Consider the following 19290-nt stretch of genomic DNA (forward strand, 5'->3'; position numbering starts at 1 on the left):
CAGGTGTCCTGTCTTGTATGCTTTCTAGGAAGGAGTCCCCACAGAGCTTGGGGATGCAATGGCAGCAGTAGCTTAGGGTGCAAGGGGAGACCACTCAGGTCCTTGTGCCCTGATTAGCCTGAGCCCTTCTTCAGCCTCATCCAGTCTGGCTTGTGCTCTCTTGGGCAGCTGCAGGCAGATCCTTGGGCAGTGCTGAGGTGAGCTGGGACCCTGGGGGGTGTTGTAAGGAGGTTCTGTTCTGCAGGCTGTGTGCATGACAGCTGACAAAGCACAACACCCACAGGGTAGACTCTTTTCATGTGGTAGCAGGGGTCCCCTTCCAGCCCTAGAGACCATGCGGAAAAGGGGCTTGCTTCCTTCCCTTCCATTTTCACATGGAGCACTAGCGTGTGCTGGGCTTGGCTATCAGGTGCATGACACAGCCTTGCAGTGCAAGCTAGAGATACAATCGGAAAATGTCCCTTTGGTAAATACAAAGCCATGACATAGGTATTGCAGGGAGGTCAGGAATGATTCAGAAACTGGGGTTAGAGCTAGCAGCTGCTAGTGAAACAAATCGTGGAAAAAAGTCAAATAATTTTGTTTTTCATAGTTGGTAGGGTTGGAAGAGACCTGAGGAGATCATCTAGTCTGACCCCCTGCTGTGGCAGGAAAGAGTACTGGGGTCAAACGACCCCGGCCAGATGTTCATCCAGCCTTTTTTTAAAGACCCCCAGGATAGGAGCCAGCACCACTTGTTTTGGAAGTTGGTTCCAGGTCCTAGCCACCCTGACAGTGAAACAGTGCTTCCTAATGTCTAGCCTGAAACTACCCTCTGCTAGCTTGTGACCGTTATTTCTTGTAACTCCCGGGATTGCTCAGGGGAACAGGGACTCTCCCAATGCCTGCTGGTCCCCCTTGACTAGTTTGTAGACTGCCACTAGATCCCCTTTCAGCCTTCTCTTTTGGAGGCTGAACAGGTTCAGGTCCCTCAGCCTCTCCTCATAGGGCCTGCCCTGTTGACCCCTGATCATGTGGGTGGCCCTCTCCATATTGGCCACATCCCTCCTGAAGTGCGGTGCCCAGAACTGGATGCAGTACTCCAGCTGCGGCCTGACCAGTGTTGCATAGAGGAGGAGGATCACCTCCTTGGACCTGCTTGTGATGCATCTGTGGATGCATGACAAGGTATGGTTGGCCTTCCTGACCGCATCCCCACACTGTCGGCCCATGTTCATTGTGGCATCAATGATGACTCCACGATCCTTTTCTGTCTCAACACTTGCGAGAAAGGTGTTCCCCAGCTTGTAGGTGTGCCACTGGTTCTTCCTCCCCAGGTGCATTACCCTGCACTTGTCTGTGTTGAACCCCATCCTGTTCTCTTCGGCCCACCCCTGTAACCTGTCTAGATCTGCTTGGAGTCCATTCCTTCCTACTACTGTACCCACTTCCCCCCACATCTTGGTGTCATCTGCGAACTTGAACAGGGTGCTTTCTACCCCCTCGCCCAAGTCACTGATGAAGATGTTGAATAGTAAAGGCCCGAGGACCGAGCCCTGGGGAATCCCACTACCCACATCCCTCCAGGTCGAATAAGACCCGTCCACCACCACCCTCTGGGTGCAGCCCTCCAGCCAGTTAGTGGCCCATCTGACTGTGTAGGCATCAACACCACTGTCTCCTAGTTTCTTACTGAGAATGGGGTGAGAGACTGTGTCGAAGGCCTTCCTGAAGTCCAGAAAGACTACATCCACTGTGACACCTGCATCCAAGGACTTGGTGACCTGGTCATAGAAGGCCACCAGGTTGGTTTGACAAGACCTGCCCCTAATGAACCCATTCTGGTTGCCCCTGAGCATAACCTCCCTTGCTGGCCCTTCCTGGACATGTGCCAGGATAATTCTTTCGAAAAGCTTCCCCAGGACCAAGGTAAGACTCATGGGCCTATAGTTTCCTGGGTCCTCCTTCCACATTTTACACAAAATCAAAGTTTCAGTTTTAATCCCTGGCTGGTATTTGCTTTTTAGAAACTAACCTACAATAAGAAAGGGGTTTAAAAAGGACTAAACCCCCAAATGAAATATATTTTTGATTTGGGGTCATATGAAACATTTGGGGTCAAGATGAATCCAGTTCAGGCCACCGACAGCTGAAGCCCTTCTAAGCTCCTCCAGCTCAGGTGCTTTCAGCTCGTTGCCCCGCACTCCCTGCCCCCCTTTTCCTGTCCCCCCCCCCCAAAAAAAACCTCTTGTCTCTCCCTACCCTGTCCCTGGGGGACCCCCTGCCTGCCCCTTCCCCCCACTTTCTGAGCTTTTTTCCCCTGGGCTCTGGCAGCCTCGTTTTGTCTCTGCCCCTCCCCCACCCCCACCTCTGCCTGAGTTCTCCCTGTGACTTCTGCTGCCTCCCCCCCCCCCCCCCAGGGCCCCTTCCCTTGGTCCCTGCCATCTCCCCCTGCCTTGGGGCTTGCCCTGAGCCCCTGCAGGGTTGCTCTGCCCCCCCTCAGGCCGATTTTGGGGTGTTTTCAGCCCCCTCCCAGTCCCCCAAGTCAGCCTGAGGCTTTTTTTTTTTTGCGCTTTGCAGTTTAACCCCGTACTAGTGAGGAATGGCTGCTCCTACGCCTGGCAGCTGGCATGAGGATGTCTCTTGGGACCTCCCGCTGACTCATGGCCTGAGGGTTCATACCCCCTCTCCATGTGGGGCTCGAGGTTTGCGTGGAGGCTCTGGCCGTGCTCCTGGGATGGCGTACCATCCGCTATGCGGGGCACGTGAACACGGTCCCGATGATTTATTTGAGCAAGCCCGCCTTGGTTGACAGGGTGCGTGCGGAGGGCCTGGACATTGCGGGCGTCCACTACCCTGTCACGGCCCTAGAGACTCAGGCAGTGAGGGTGCTGATCTCCACCGTCCCACCGCACGTTTCTGATTGGGAGCTGGCCAGGGGACTCGAGGCCTATGGGGTTCCTGCGAGTCCTTTTCGCCGCCTGCTGATGGGAGGCTGGGAGCTCTTCCTCCCGACCTCCTTCCACCCCCATTCCATCTCAGGGGACCGGGGTCTCCAGTGGGAAGCCATCGTCCAGCGGAGGGGCTGGTGCTACTACCATGGCCCCACCACCACCTCCCCCGTCTGTGGCGCCCCCTGCCCTCAGTGCGGCAGCCCCACCGCGTGGAGGGGCGAACGCTTCCCCTTGCCCCCTGCCTGCCCCGGCCGAAGTGGCTGGGGTGGCCAGGGACTGCGGAGCTGGAGCCTCATCGGATGATGGGGCTCGGGCCTCCTCCCAACCACCCGACAAAGAGAGGGAGATGAGGGGGGCCTCTCAGGACGCCCCATCCCTGACGGACCCCTCCTCAGCCAGTGCCAAGGGCCCCCCCACTACAGAGCCAGACCCCACTCTGGCTGCCACACCACCCGCCCCATTGGATGTAGCCATTGACGGGGCAGACTTAGCGGGACCTTCAGGGGTCCCCCTCCCCTCGCCTGTCCCCCAGCCTCCGGAGTCAGGCGGCAGCAGGGATAGTGGCAAATGTCTCTCTTCCGGTGGCCTGGCCCCAGGGGTGGTGGGAGAGCCTGCTGCCCCTTTGGTCACGCCCCAGCCTAGCGGATCAGATGGGGAAGTTTAGGGAGCTGGATCTCCATCTCGCTAGTCTCGCAAGAGACGTCGTGAGTGGGATGGCCCCTCCCCCCCCCCCCCCCCCCCCCCCAAGAAGACAGGGAATGTCCTTGCGGAGCCGGTCCTTGACTCGGACGACGAGAGGCGGCTGATGTGCCTGGACATCGAGGGTGTCAACGCTGCAGTTGCGGGCGAGCTTCTGCCGGGGGTGCGGCCTCGCCGCTCTTCCGTAGGCAACATCCACCCCAAGCTGGTGGAGTCCCCCTGGGTCCCTCCTGACTATGGGGGACTCCTGTCCTTGCTGAAGTTAACTAAGGGGCAGAAGAACGTAGCGGGGCGCATCACTCAGTGGTGTGCAGACCCCAAAGTGTTTGTCAAGGCTGCCAGGGAGGCAGCCAAGCTCATGCAGCAGGATTGGGGCACATGCCAGATGGCCTACCGTTTGGACAAGCTTGCCCAGAGGGTGAGAGTGGAGTGGGGCCTGGGCGGGTCCCTCGACTAGAGTAGGGCACGGTAGGCCTTCCCTGACCTGTCTGTATTGCCTTGCTCTGCTCTTGGGTGCTCGCTTTTCCACCCGCACTTTGCTCTGCTCTTCCTCTCCCACACCCACACCCATGGCAGCCACAACTATTGGCACCTTCAACATCAACGGCTGTCGAGACTCGGTGAAGCGCGAGGCCGTCCTGGAGCTCCTGTGACAGAAGAGGCTGGCCGTCGCCTTCCTACAAGAGACGCACTCTGACAGGTTCAACCAGGTGGCCTGGTGGGCTGCCTGGCGAGGACAGGCGTTCCTGAGCCATGGCACCAACCTCAGCGCTGGGGTCGTGACACTCTTATCGCTGCAGCTTGACGCGGCGGTGCCGCGGGAGGTCATCCCCGGCCGCCTGCTGACTGTCCGTGTCACCCTCGCACAACACCGCCTGCTGCTCATCAACGTCTACGCGCCCTCCGATGGCCAGCAGAGGGTCACTTTCTTCGAGACCTTGGCTGCCCTTCTGCACGATGCTAGTGAGGATGATGACCTGCTCCTCCTTGGTGGGGATTTCAACTGCACCACTGCCCCGCGCCTCGACCGCACAGGGCCTGAGCCCCACCTGCCCTCTGCTTGCAAGCTGCCCTGGAGGGGGCAGACCTCGTGGACATCTGGCGAGCCCTGCATCCTGATGCGTGCGCCAGTACACCTGGGCCAAGATAGGTGCTGGTGGTCTCACCATGGCTTGCCTTGACCGCCTTTATATCACCAGGCACCACCTGCCACTCCTGCGCAGCAGCCACATCGCTCCCTCGGGTCTATCAGATCATGGCCTGGCCTTCAGCGAACTGAGCCTGCCGGGGAGAGCCTGTGCACGGGCACCGTCTTTGGTGTTTCAATGTCAGCCTGCTTCAGGACTCTTATTTCCAGGACTGCTTTGCCCACTTTTGGCGGAGGTGGGAGGCTGTGAGACTGAGCCACTCCTCCTGGAAGCTGTGGTGGGACGTGGGCAAGGTACAGATCCGAGCCTTCTGCCAGCAGTACACCCAGCTGGCCGCAAGCGAGACACACCACTGTATCCGGGAGTTGGAGGAGGATGTGGCGGAGCTCGAGGCTGCTCTGCTGGCCGCTGGCAGTGACGCAGCACTGAGTGAGAGCCTCCGGCTCCGCAGGAAATGCCTGCGCAACTTGGCGGAGAGCATGGCCTGCGGCGCGAGGGTCCATGCCCACTGCCAGGAGCTGGTGGAAACTGACGCCCCAACCCGCTTCTTTTTCATCCTGGAGCGGCGGAGGGCAGTGAGCAAAGTCTTGGATCATCTCAAGACTCCTGAGGGCTGGGTCATTACAGAGCCGGGCGAAATACGCGAACGTGCCGTCGCCTTCTATTGCGACCTGTTCGCGGCCGAGCCGTCGTGCCCCGAGGCCACGCGGGAACTCTACGAGGGCCTACCGCGTCTCGATGCCCTGGAGGCTGGTGAGCTTGAGCGGGAAGAGCTGGCGGCCGCCATGGCCGGCCTCGCCTCCGGCAAAGCCCCAGGCCTCGACGGGCTGCCTGCCAAGTTTTACAAGACCTTCTGGCCTCTCCTCGGCCCCAGCCTCCTGCGCGTTTTCCAGGAGAGCCTTGCCGACAAGGTCTTGCCGATCAGTTGCCGCCGAGCGGTGCTGACCCTGCTGCCCAAGACGGGAGACCTGGGCTACATGAAGAACTGGTGGCTGGTCTCCCTGCTGTGTGCGGACTATAAGATTCTGGCCAAAGCGCTGGCCACCCGCCTCCACGCGGTCGTGGCCTCTCTCACCGGGCCCGAGCAGAGCTACTGCGTGCCGGGCAGAACCATTCAAGACAACCTGTTCCTGCTGCGGGACCTACTCACGGCTAGCGAGCTCTTTGGCCTTGACGTCGGCCTTCTCTCTCTAGACCAGGAGAAGGCCTTTGACCGCGTGGGCCACGCTTATCTCTTCCGGACACTGGAGACCTTTGGCTTTGGGCCCCTATTCACCGGGGCCCTCCGGGTCTTGTACCGAGACATTTCCAGCCTGCTCAAGGTGAATGGGGTACTTTGCGCTCTGTTCCCTGCGTGCAGGGGCATTCGCCAGGGCTGTCCGCTGTTGGGCATGCTCTACGCCCTGGCCATCGAGCCGCTGCTACACGTGCTGCGCCGCCGCCTGAGTGGTGTGGCCCTGCCATCGGCCACGGGCCCGTCCGCTGGCCCTCGTCTCCAGCTGTCGGCCTATGCGGATGACATCACCATCTTCCTCAACACCCAGGAAGACGTGCGGGCTCTGGCAGATTGCCAGCGGGCCTATGAGCGCGCCTCCTCCACCCACATCAACTGGGGCAAGAGCGATACTCTGCTGCTTGGCGCATGGACTGGCACGCCTCCCCTAGACTTGCCGGGGGGCCTCGCCTGGCGCCGCGAGGGCCTCAAGGTCTTGGGTGTGTTCCTAGGGCCGATGACCTTCATGGCACGCAACTGGGACGGCCTCGAGGAGGGAGTGGAGGCCCGCCTGCAGCGGTGGCGCTGGCGCCTGCCCAGCCTTTCCTACCAGGGGCGCGTCCTCATCATAAACAACCTGGTGGCGGCGACCCTGTGGCACCGCTGCGTGGTACTGGACCCTCCGCCGGAGCTACTGGAGAGACTGCAGCGACTCCTGGTGGATTTCCTGTGGGACGGACGCCACTGGCTCCCACGAGCTGCCCTCTACCTGCCCACTGGCGAGGGGGGCCAGGGCCTGATCGATCTAGCCAGCAGGGTGGCCGCCTATCGGCTGCAGGCCCTCCAGCGGCTCCTGTACACTGAAGGCCACCTCCCGTGGCAACAGCTGGCATGCCGATTCCTGTGGCGAGTGGGGGGCCTCGGCTTTAACCGGGAGCTGTTTCAACTGGACCTCACCTTCCTGAACGGGGCGGTCCTTCCCCCGCTCTACCGCAGCATGGTGCGGGCCTGGCGGGCGGCCTTCCATCTCTGTCCCCAGGCCAGGCACCTGCAGTTCCCGCAACTGCTTCGAGAGCCCCTGGTCCACAACCCGGCCCTGCAATGTGTCGTGCTGAGCCTGGCCTCCGCCAGCCTCGTGGCAGCTCTCATTGAGGCGCGCTCCACCCGCCTGGAGCACCTCCTGGACCCTGCTCGGTCGGACTGGCTGTCACCCGAGGCCCTGGCTGCCCGGCTGGCGATGCGCTCCGTCCGCACTGCGGGGCGGCTTCTGCGGGCCGTTAGGGCCGCCCTCCCGACGGAGGCAGTGACCGCCCTGGAAGTCCATCTCCAGACTCGCTGGCCCCTCCCTGCCACGGATGCCGCAGAAGACGCCTTCCCACCACTACCCATCATCCCAGCGGTACCCAGCAAGCTGGCTGAGCGGCCCAACACGCTGCTCAGGCTCCCAGTGCCCCCCAGCAGCAATACGGGCTGTCCTTTTGGCACCCTGCCCCGCAAGGGCCTCTACATGTGGGTGGTGCGCACCTGGCACACCCAGGTGCTCGCCGGCCACCCTGACACCAGGTGGTGGTGGTGGCGCCTGGCGCGGCCCGGGACCCCAGCGTGTTGCACGCTGTATAAGGTGCCCACCTCCAAGAAGACTGGTGACCTGCAGTGGCGACTCATGCACGGCATCCTGGCCACCAGCACCTTTGTGAGTCACTTGGACCCAGCGGCCTCAGCGGCCTGCCCCTTCTGCCCGGGGGTGCTGGACGAGGACATTTTCCATGTGTTCCTCGACTGCCCCCGGCTGCAGCCTCTTTGCCGCCCTGGGCACACTGCTTCGGGTGCTGGGCTGAGACTTCTCCAAGGACGCCTACATCCACTCCTTTCCATACCGGGTGGCCGAGCAGGCCACGGTCAGCCTGGCCAACTTCCTGCTGGGCCAGGCCAAGATGGCCACCCTGAAGAGCCGGTGAAACCGGCTCACCAGCACCGGGATGGTCAACGCCTTGCAGCTCTTCCGCCTGCTGGTGCAGGCCTGCCTCTCGCTCGAGTTTGAGCACGCTGTCCTCCGGCGAACGGTGCCCACCTTTGAGGAGCACTGGGCCCTCGGGGGGGGGGGGGGGGGGGGGGGCGCTGTGCCGAGTCGAGGCGGGACGCCTGATCCTCGTACTGTGATACCACCGGCTGCTCAAGCTGCAGAGACGCATCCAGCGGGCCAAGGCCTTGGACTTTTTTTATTCATGCGGGTCGACCCCTGAGGCCTCCATGGGTGTCCCCTCTGGCAGAACTGTAAAAATGTCAATAGTCCTAACGTTCGTTGTGGGGTGTGTGTGTGTGTTGTTTTGTTTAGTCTAGAGTGTACGGGCAGGCCTTGCAGGCCATGAGCCCAGGCCTTGTCCATGAGGCCCAGATATTCGGGTGTACCTGTACATGCTCTTTACTGGCTCTGAGTTATCACCCTCCCTGGAATAAATGTCTCTTAAAAGTCAAGTCTTTCTGTCATGGAGCCTGCCTACCTCTCCCACAGCGGCGTGGGGGGGGGCAAGCTGCCAGTGAGCTGATATTTTTTCCCTCCATGATGGCAGGGCCCCCTGGGGCTGCCCGGGTGGCTTGCTAGTGGGCCGGGGGCTGCCCTAGCTTGGAGGTGCCTGATCATGCACGCCGTACATGGTTCCCGCCACCTTCTCCAGCCACCAGCATGCCCAGCCGCCCTCCTGCTACTTCCCTGCATTGTCCCAGGGGCAAGGCAACCTGTTACTCTGTGGTCCCAGGCAGCGGGAAGGCGGTGGGGACAGTGCACGAGGTGATGCTCTCCAGGTGGGTTCAGGAAAGAGTTGGATCCAGCAAGTGCTGCCTCCAAGCTGGGGCAGCATCTGGCCTGCTAGCAGCTCATCCAAGCAGTCCCAGGGGCACCACCACTGTGGAGGGAAGGCTCTCTGGCAGCTTGCCTCTCGACCACAGGCAGGCTCCACAGAAAGAAAAGTATCGGACCCTTTACTGCTTTATTTTTCCTACCTCCCCTCCGGCAGAGCCTGCCCATGCATGCTGCCCATGGGCTGAGAGGGCCCTGAGTTGCAGGGAGCCCCAGTCCTTCCCTCTGCAGTGGTGGCACCCCCTGGGGCCATCCAAGTGGGATGCTAGTGAGTGCAGGTAGAGTTGGGGGAATTTATTTCTAAACTGGCAGCAGCAAAGAGACTGGAAGGACAAGATGTTCTACTCTTATCTGTATTCAGGACAGCTCCTGTGAGCCCTGGGCTTGGGTTGTGACCCTTCTGCTCTAGATGCTACACAGGCATAGACCAAAAAGAGATGCTCTTGACTATCATTGCCTTGTTAGAATGCCACATCCCTAATGGAGAAATGCAGCTCTCCTTGAAGGTGTCTCACCCCAGAATGGTTTCGGAGCTGGGGACCTGTGCTGCCCCTCTCTTGGGAGTTTGGGAAGGGCTGGGGGCCCCATGGACCACCTGAGGGAAGGTTGAGCTCTGCACTCCCTCTGCTGTGGCCTGCATGCAAACTGCATGTGAAAAACTTCAACTGAGAAATGCTGCTGCATACAGAAGCTAGCATCTGTGTATCTCTGCTCTCAGTCTCTATAATGGCTGAGGAGCTCTTTCCTTTTAAGAATTCATCCTTCAGCTTCTACTCCAAACTGTTGTAGAACATCCTCAGTACCAAGTGCTCAGGAACCATGACCAGGGTCCCAAAATTCACCAGGACGGCTTAAAAAAAACAGAGTTGTTTTGCAGTAATAAATGCTGGGTTCTTTTTTGTTGCCTGCTGGCAGCTGAGCCTTTGGCGTGAACTTGGATCATATTCTCAGCCTTTCCTTTGAAATCACAAGGGCTGGAAGCCTATCACTTTACATGGGGCTCTTTTGGTGTGCTAGTATAGTACTTATAGCACAATGAGGCCTCCAGGCTGCATACACTAGTATATGGAACTGTTTATCTCAAAGGTCCCAGGTGCAGCCCCCTTGGAGGGCTCCAGAGAAGCTGTATCTGAGGTAGGAGCTTTCCCTCCAGGAAAGTGTACACAGGCACCACAGATGCAACTAAGAAGCAGGGCAGAGAGCAGCTGAGCCAAGGGAGGAGGTAAGAAGGCTTTGTGGCCTGCCAGTGAGATGGATACAGCACTCAGCTGCTTGGATCTGGCAGCACTTAACAGCAATGAGGGGGCAGGAAAGCTATTAAAAGTAATATATCAGTTAATGGCAATGAGCTGGCTATGCATCAGCTGCCTGGAGAGCTGTCATGTAGGAGTCCAGGGCTCATTTCTCACTGGCTGTCCACCCACTCTTTGGCTCTGGCCACATTAGAGCACTTGGCACTGCTGCTGGTACACATTCTGCCTGTGGGAGTTTGCAAGAGGGGAGCCCTCCTGTGGCTTTAAAACCCTTGTCTGTTAAACCCATTTTGCTCAGGGCTGGTTTACATCATCCTGACAAAGCCAGTTACGCTTTTACATGGGGGACCCTTCTTAAATATGATCCTGAGTCAATCTGGCCTTCTCCACACTGGCTAGGGTTGACCATAGCAGCTTTGCCCTGTGCACAAACAGAGATATGCTAGGGAAGCAAGCAGCTCAGAGGTCTCCCAGTCCACGGTTGAGTCAGGAGTCCTGGAGTCTGGGCCCTTCTTGCTTCTAGCAGCCAACTACAGTGGGGGCATCTCTCATTCTCTGATAGAAGGGTGGGGAGGAGAGCTGGTGGGACAGGAACTAACTCGCTTGCTTCTGCCTGGCAGCATGAAGGGTGCTGTGTTGGAGGCATCCTGGCAGGGCACTGAGTTTGGGACTATAAAGGATTCATCCAGTATTTGGTGCATTTCTGCTACAGGCAGCAGACTGGGAGTTGGTCAGTTTTTGCAGGAGCATCATGACAACTCCTTGCTTCATGGTACAGGCTCTGGTAAGTCAGCTTCTGTAGAATGTAGCTGAACACTGTGGGCACATCCCCATGTACAGGGGCATGCAGTTGCCACAGCAAAAGTAGCAGCAGAACACACTTGTTCCACCAGTTTTTGTTGCTGAGCATGCTCGTACACACAGGTCGGTGTCAGGCAAATTGTTCCTGGTGGGGTAGAGGAGTCTGAAGCCAGCACCTGTGCTGGCCCCAGTAGCCTTACCTGGGGTCCTGAGGGCCTCCCAGGACAGTAGTGGTGCCAATCTGGCCACTTGGAGCCTGGCTGGGAGCCAGAGTGTGGCTGTGGCCGGCCAGGTTCCATTTCTGGAGGCTCACACTGGTGCCGTGTGCACCGTGCTGCTTTTTGAGGTGGCTTTGTTTGGGGGCGGGGTGTGTGTGTGCGTGTGTTTTGACACTAGAATCTCCCAGTGTAAAATTTTGGCACCGTGCTGCAAATCTGCAGCGCTCCAAACAGATACACGTGTGCTACGTGCAGTTTGCAGTGCCTCAAACCACATGTGCGTGCTCATCTGGAGGTGCCCTGTGAGCTCAATTTCTAAATCCAGTGTTAGAACTTAGCATACAGTCTGTAGACTACATGAATCAAGCCTCTGCTTGCTTGTCAGTGAGCCAGCATCAATACAGTGTTCCTTTTTCTGCTTCTTTATGTTTACTTTCATTCCCTGAAACATCAACTTCTCCCTCCATGGCTGTGATCCCAGAAAAGATTTCCTACAAATTCAAAAAAGACTCAATGCCTCTTGCTTCCTCTGCCATTCAGAAGACACCCCCTTCCTTCCCCCAGGCTATAATTGAATATATTGCTTTGCCTCACTTTTTAGATAGCAAATAATATTTTGAAATGAAGAGAAACCCTGGCTAGTTCTTGACTTGCCTGAATTTCTATCAGTTGTGGTTCAGATATGCCTGTAAACAGCAAAGGGTTTGTTATATTAACTGAGTTCCTTCAGCTATGCCAGGCAGGCACCTCACAAAGCAGAGGCCCAACATTCAACAGGACAGAACAAATGAGAGTCTCGGACAGACAAAAAGACATGGTGGGGGGGGGAGGCAGTAGGATCTCCCCTATAAAACAGCACTGTGTTCACAGCTGTGCTCCACTTCTTTAATGTAACTTTCTTATTTATAGCCAGCACTAAGCAAGCAGGTGACTGCAAGGTAGTTTTCATTCTGCTGGGGTGAACTCCCAGATCAGGTGAGCATGGGCCACAAAGTGATTAGTGGCAGGTAATGACCCAGGGAGAAATATGACAATTCTGTGAAAGAGGCAGCAAGTGAAAATGTCTTGTTCAAAGCACATGTTTGTCAGCTTGTTTTGATAAGTTGTATGCCAGGGATTAGGAAGGATGATATAAGTGCAGTGAAACCAGGTGCTCCTGGAGGGGAAGGCATAACATCCAGTTGTTTCTGTGGGGAAATTTTTATTTTTCAGGGGTTGAAATCGTGCTCTGAAGGAGCTGTCACAGCCCCTCAGACAAGTAGCTTCAATTGCCCTAAGAGATTTATCTTTTCATTTTAGTGAATCAGTTGACCCATCCTCAGCCAATCAAAAATGCCTTCACCGGTAAAATGACAGTGAGAAATGCCTAACCTTCCAAGATGAATCTAACAGATGCTTCTCCCAGGAAATGAACTAAAGGTTGCAGCTTTGCTCAAGTGATTGTGAGTCAGGTATGAGTCATAGCTCCCTTGAAGGGTAGATGGATGTGCTTTGCTGATAAACAAATGAAGAGCACAAAGCTTAGGATTAAAGGTTACCACAGGAAGGAGAAGCTAAAAAAAGTGACATATCCTGAACCCTGTTTTGTGACTGACAGAAATGCGTTAGCCAGAATTTATAGAGATGTCGTCTTTTTTTTTTTTTTTCCTTTGAACTCTCACTATATCAATTATAATTCCTAGAGAAGGACAAACCCTCCTATTTTAGATAAAGTGATGTGATTTGACAATACTAGATTGGTTTCTGTCATTCTCCATCACTCCTTCCTGCTAGGGCTGTGCAAAATTTTGCTGGCTGTTTCATTTTGACGCTGTTTCAACTCGTTTCGAGCTTGAAACAGCGAAATCTAAATGAAGCAAAGGACTTTGAAATAGCCTCGAACCGAAACAAGGGCAGTCAAAATGTTTAGAAAGTTTTGAAAAGTTTTGCGTTTCAAAGCTCAAGCTGGGCTTGCCTCCAGGGATACAGAAAGTAAGGAGGGGGAGGGGGAAGAGGAGGGAAGGACTGCTCTGATATTGACATGTGTAGCTGGCCAATGACTGTCATCCTTCCCTGAGGCCCCTTCCAATTCCAGTGCTCTGGGAGAGGGATGGAAAAACAGCATAAAAGGCAGCATTGTTTGAACTGCCCTGCTTTCTGCCTTGTGGTCTGACAGTTACTGAGCTGTGTCTTCCAGCATTTCAGGAGCATTGGACAACAAAGGGTACTGCTAGCATTGATTTGAATGATTTCCTACTTGCTAGCCTAGCCTAGCAAGTGGCATTCCAGAATACCCTTTTCTTTCTTCTAGACCCTTTTATTTTATTATTATATTAATTGATTTATTCTTTTCAATTTTATAATTATATTGGATATTATACTATAAAATTTAATTTGTATAGGAAGGGAGATACATTTTATATTTTATTTCTATACGTTTATACCTTGCTGTATATACTACATACCTTACAAACTTTATGTAAGAGCACAGATACATTTATACTTTGCAGCATGGATTACACACCTTAGAGAATTTATATAGGAATGCAGATACATTGATATATTTGTATAAAAGCAAGACACTATGAAACATAGCATGAAGTGGAAGACGCTATTAAACACACCATGGTGAAAAGGCAGCTGGCAAGCCTTCAGGGAGGGGTGGTAGAGGGGGAGAGAGAAGTTTCCGCCTGCCTCTGTGCCCTCTCCCTCCCACCTGAGACGCAGCCTCTTTCCTACAACTAGCAGGGATAAGGTTTCCACAAGCATCAATGCGAGGGGGGAAAAAAAGTGCCAGTGCCTGTGCCTGCATCCCCTCCAAGAGCGCCAGCCATAACCTGCCCCACACCATGACAACAAGCAGCAGCACCAGCATGTCAGTCTCCTTCACCCACATTTCACTTCTCATGCTGAGCCTTCCACTGTCAGAGGAAGAGCTGGAGCTGAATCTGGATCTGACTGAGTGTCATAGCAAGGGAAATTCTGGGGAAGGAGGGGGAATGATCTGAGTTTGTGCTCCACATCCATCAAGTTTCCCCTAGAGCCAGGTCTCCTTCCCCAGAAGGCACTTCAGAGGAAGCTGAGGTACAGTTTGTAGAGGCAAGTGGCTCAGCTGAGTCCACTTCTCCTATTGCTGTGCCTCTGCCTGCTGAGGAGGGGGAAATTGCAGGATCTGCACATGCACCTGCACCCCAGAAGCAAGCAGGTAGTATGGTCTGGGGTCATTTTGAGCTGGCAGATGATCCCATGTATGCTATCAGCCTGCACAGCCAACCCAAAACCAGCTGGGGCAAGGGAACAAAACACATGAGCACCACAGGGATGCTGATGCATCTCCACAGGCATGACCCCCTTACCCTTGCTCCCCCTTAGCCTGGCACCAGCAGGAATGTGCCCAAAGGGAAGTTCCCCTTTCACTTAAAGCCCCTGTCCCCCCAAGACAGAGGCAGGCCACCCTGGAACAGTGGGGGAAAGGTGGACTAAAAAGGGGGTGCATTGCAAGGGTGACCAAGATCACCCAGAGCATTGGGGAGATGCTTGCTGGCAATGGCCAGCCCTTCTCCTTAGTTGAGTGGCCAGGGTTCAGGAGGCTCATGGAGCCTGTGGCCCCATCATACTGCATACCCGCACACCCCACCTTCAGCAGGACAGTGGTGCCCTCCCTATATTAGGCATGCAGGGAGTACTTGAGGAAGGAGCTGTGCAAGGCAGGTCCGCAGGTGGCCTTACGCTTAATCTTGGACATCTGGAGCAGCCGGGGTGGCTATAACACCTACCTCTCCCTCACAGGGCATTGGTGCCACCAGTCAGGCCGTTGGTGAGCTCTTCTTCAAGCAGAGGTGATGGATGAGTCCCATATGGCAAAGGAGATCATGGGGGCCATGAACCTCTTTGTGTGGGGGTGGCTCATTGGGCAGGGCGAGCTCACCTGTAGGTTTATGGTCACCAACAATGGGGCCAATATGGTCAAGGTGGTCCATAATGCCAACTTTGTTGGCATCCTCTGCGTGCCACACAATTTCCACCTCATTGTCAGGGATGCCTTAGAGGGGGACAGGGCTGCTGGTGATGTCACCAGCACCACCAGCAAGCTCATTTTGAAATGCAGGAAGGTGGCAGGCTACTTCCACTGGAGCATCAAGAGGGGCCAGATGCTGTGGGACAAACAAGCAGAGCTGAACATCCTACAGCACAAAATCATGCAGGATGTGGAGACTCAGTGGAACTACACATACCTGATGCTTGAGGGGCTGGTGGAGCAACAGAGGGCCATCCATGAGATGGCCTTGCTCGGGGAGATTGGGGTCAGCGGTCCCTTAACAGAGCTGAGTGGGATACCATCCCCCAGATCCTGGTGGTTCTCAAGCCCTTCCTCAAGGCCAGCGAGACCTTCAGCACTGGTGATGCCCTCCTTAGCCAGGTGATCCCCATAGTGAGAGAACTTCAGAAGCAAATGGAGAGCTTCCAGGGGATCAATGTTCCTGGCTGGAGCAAGCCGCTGTCACCAGACATTCAAGAACTGGTGAGGCAGCTGAAGGAGGGCATCAGGAAATGGGTTGATCCCTTGCAGTCCAGTATGGTCCATGTACAGGCTGCCAGGTGTGACCTGAGGGTGAAAGGCAGCATATGCAGCAGCCAAAACCTGAATCAGTGGATGGAAGTGCTGGTGAAGAAAGTTAGGGAAGCACAATGGTGGAGGTGGGGGGATGTGGAAGAGGGGGATCCACTGTCCCATTCCAGCATGCCATCCATCAGCCAGTCTCCTCCATCACAGGCACTGCCAACGTGGGCCAAGGGCATGGCTTCCATGGTAGGGTCCAGAAGCACCAGACCCCACCATCAGGCAGGTAACACTTGGGCCTTGGTGGCTACCTATCTTGCTGAGCATGTGGAGTTGCTGCTGTGCAACCCCTTGGCCTATTGGGCAAGTGGTAGCTAGATGTGGCCACATCTGGCCACAGTTGCCCGTGAACTCCTGTCCTGTCCACTGACCAGTGTTCTGAGTGAGAGGGTGTTCAGCATTGCTGGGGATGTAGTGACACCCTACCGCACCTGCTTGGATTCTGGTTTGGTAGAGCAGCTGGTGTTCCTGAAGGTGAATCTCCCACTGCTGGGGTTCCCCAAGCTCCAGGTGGAGATGGAGTGAATGCCACCCTCCTCACTCCATCTGCACCTATTTCCATTTTTCATTATTTAAAAGCCATTTGATGCCCCACTCTCAGAGCTGGAGGGGGCACTCACTGTATCACCAGCCAGCAAGTGAAGAACGTATCCCTGCTGAGCTTTCATGCCAGGGTGAACTTGGAGGTATGGCCTAGGGCTTGGGGAAGGAGGAGGCCCCAGGTCCTGGGCATGACTACTAAAACTGCACTCTGCCAGGGTTGGGGAGGCATGGTGGGACTGCTGGCAACATGGCAGCCCCAGGAAATGCCAGGACTGAGGATCTCCCTGGTGAAAGGAGGGTATGAGGTGCTGTAACCTCCAGCTACCACACACATGCACACAGTCCTGGCTAGGGAAAGCCCAGACCAAGCACATCTTTGACAGGCATGAGGCTTACTGGTTGCAGTGGAGTTGTGAGGCTCCAGGTGAGCTCAGCTTAGCTGCATGGGATGCTGGCTTTGTGGCTGGAAAACCGTTTGTCAGGCTGAGGAAGCACCTGCATTTATTCTGTGTGTGTGCTGTTCCTGGATGGAAAGAATAGTAAAGAAGCCAGAGGCTGGCATGCAATGCAGGCAAGAAAGCCACTCAGTGAAAATGGAGATGCAGGTGTCAGGGGTTGAGGGACAGGCTGGAGTGCGGCGGGTATCTAGCAGCATAGGTAAAAGTGGAGAGGCACCTGGGGAGTACAATGTTTGGCAGGTTGTAGTGTGTCAGAATTCCACTGTTTATATTGAGTCCGTGAGTTTCTGTACCCACTCCCTAGGAGGCTGATGAAGTGACGTTTATAGGCCTGGCTTTGAAAAGTGGTTTGTAAATTCCCTTTCAGGATCAGGCTTGAGAGACTGGAGACAGTGTTTTTTCTGTGAGAAATGTGCCCCCACGGGTAGTTGGGTATTCTTGTCTTTGATACATTCTGGTATGCAGTTTGTGGGAGTACTGGAGATGGTTGGCAGAGTTTGTGTTTTGAGCTGTAGAAAGTTGGCTTCTGGTGATGAGGTTAGGTTAGCAAGGTTCGGTGCTTGTGTGAATTTACAAACCACTTTTCACAGCTGGGCCTATGAACTTCACTTTACCTGCCTCCTATGTACAGAAACTCATGGACTCAATATAGATATTGGAATTCTGACACACTACAATCTGCTGGACATCTGACTCCCTGGGTACCTCTTCACTTTTACCTGTGCTGTTATATCCCCCACCCCCTGACCTCCTTTCTGTAACTAACTATTCAGTTGGTCTGCTAAAACATACCAGATTAGATTGACCCAAAGAAAAGGCTCTAGTCTGTGACAGTTTGGCTGCCTGAGATGCTGCTGGTGCTACTGTGCAGCTTACTAAGTTATTACCTGTTGTCATTTAAAGTGGTGGATCAGGATGAGACTGTAGGGGAGGAGGAGACCTCATTGCAGCACACTATCGTGTCATGTAGAGGTCCCAGCATCAGTGAGGGTGCGCCTTTACACACACGCACAGTGTTACTCATGTCATGAGTTTTGCTTGTCAGCTGCCTGAAGTGCAGTTTCCCAGAAACCCTGCACATATCTCCTTGAAACCTGGCAGGCTTCATGGCCTCAGCAGGGGCTACCATGCCAGCAGGTTCCGTCTGAATCAGGCACGAAATGACAAAATTATCAGCAGCTTTGTGCTTCCCCATTATAGCCTATGGGTGAAACATTGAAACAGCAAAACAGTTTCGACGAGACAGAACAGCTGTTTCGAAACTAAATGCAACTTGAAACAAAACACTGTCCTGTTAAAACAGAAGTTGAAATGGAATGGTGCTGTTTCGCACAGCCCTACTTCCTGCATCCTTTTGACATCTCTTCTTCACAACAAAGTTGCAGCTGACTTGGTGTATTCTGTGTTTGTGTAAAGCCCACTCATGGAAGTTTTCCTCACACCTGGATGCCAGGAGTTTGATACAGGTGAACTTCTCAGCTACCCAATTTTATACAGAAGAGAGCTGTTGTGGTTCAGTGGTTGAATCCTTGTCTGCCACATGGGAGATCTGGATTCAGTTCCCGGACACGCTCATAGAAGGTCTGGGAAGCCTCCATTTCTCCATACTCTTGCCTATGCATACACATTGAAGGTTCTAGTGACTCCTCCTCATGCATACACCATGATCTAGAAGTTTTGACAGTTGCCTACTATACTCTAGCAGCCCCTATGGAGTAATTCTTGTTAGAAAATAAAAAGTACTGTGCTGTCCAAAGTATTTCACCCATAAAATATGCCAAATGTATAGTGTCTGTAAAATGCCAGCTAGAAATAAGAGACACATGTTCAGCAGGACAGGTAATTGGCTCCCAGAACAATTGGTCAGGAGAGGTGGTGGATTCAGATAGACATCTGTGAACTCAATCAGTCACAAGTGGTTGAAAGAAATGCAAAAATGATGGGGTGAAATTCCTTGGCATGTGTCTGACCTTCCGAGTGTCCCATCTGGCCTTAAAAAAAGTCTATGGGCCCTTGGAAAAAGAACAACTCAGCCACAGATGCATCTAGCTGCTAAATCAGTCACAATATGAAAATGCTTCATCTGTTGAAATAGTCATGTTCACTTAAGTGCATGGTGACCCTCCCTGGACCTGAGCTTCCCTGATGCATGAATTTGGACTGGTGACTGCCAGCAGTGGTGACTGCGCATAATGACACTTCAGTTTGTGCTCTAGACTCCAGGGCTCATAGAACCTGTCTTGTCCTATGGACATCAGACGTGGCTTATTCATGGAGCTCTGCACCCATAGGAATGAAAACGTACACACAGAATCTCATCAGATTGCTGCCTGAGATGCTGTTGTGTCTTTTGCATGCTGTACCTAGTTCATGGCTTGTTGACTTCCAAAACATAACTTGCATTCATTTGTTTCCCAGTGTGACCTACTGCGCACGCATACAGTGATAGATAGCCTTTTCCCCAAACTAGGCATTCGTTGGAGCTGGCCTAAAAAAGTTTTACTCATTTGCTTCCTTTGACAGTTACATTTTTTGGACAGGCATGTAAAATATGGTTTATTGTTTTT

Source organism: Alligator mississippiensis, chromosome 2 (genome assembly GCF_030867095.1).
Source record: "Alligator mississippiensis isolate rAllMis1 chromosome 2, rAllMis1, whole genome shotgun sequence".
Lineage (NCBI taxonomy): Eukaryota > Metazoa > Chordata > Crocodylia > Alligatoridae > Alligator > Alligator mississippiensis.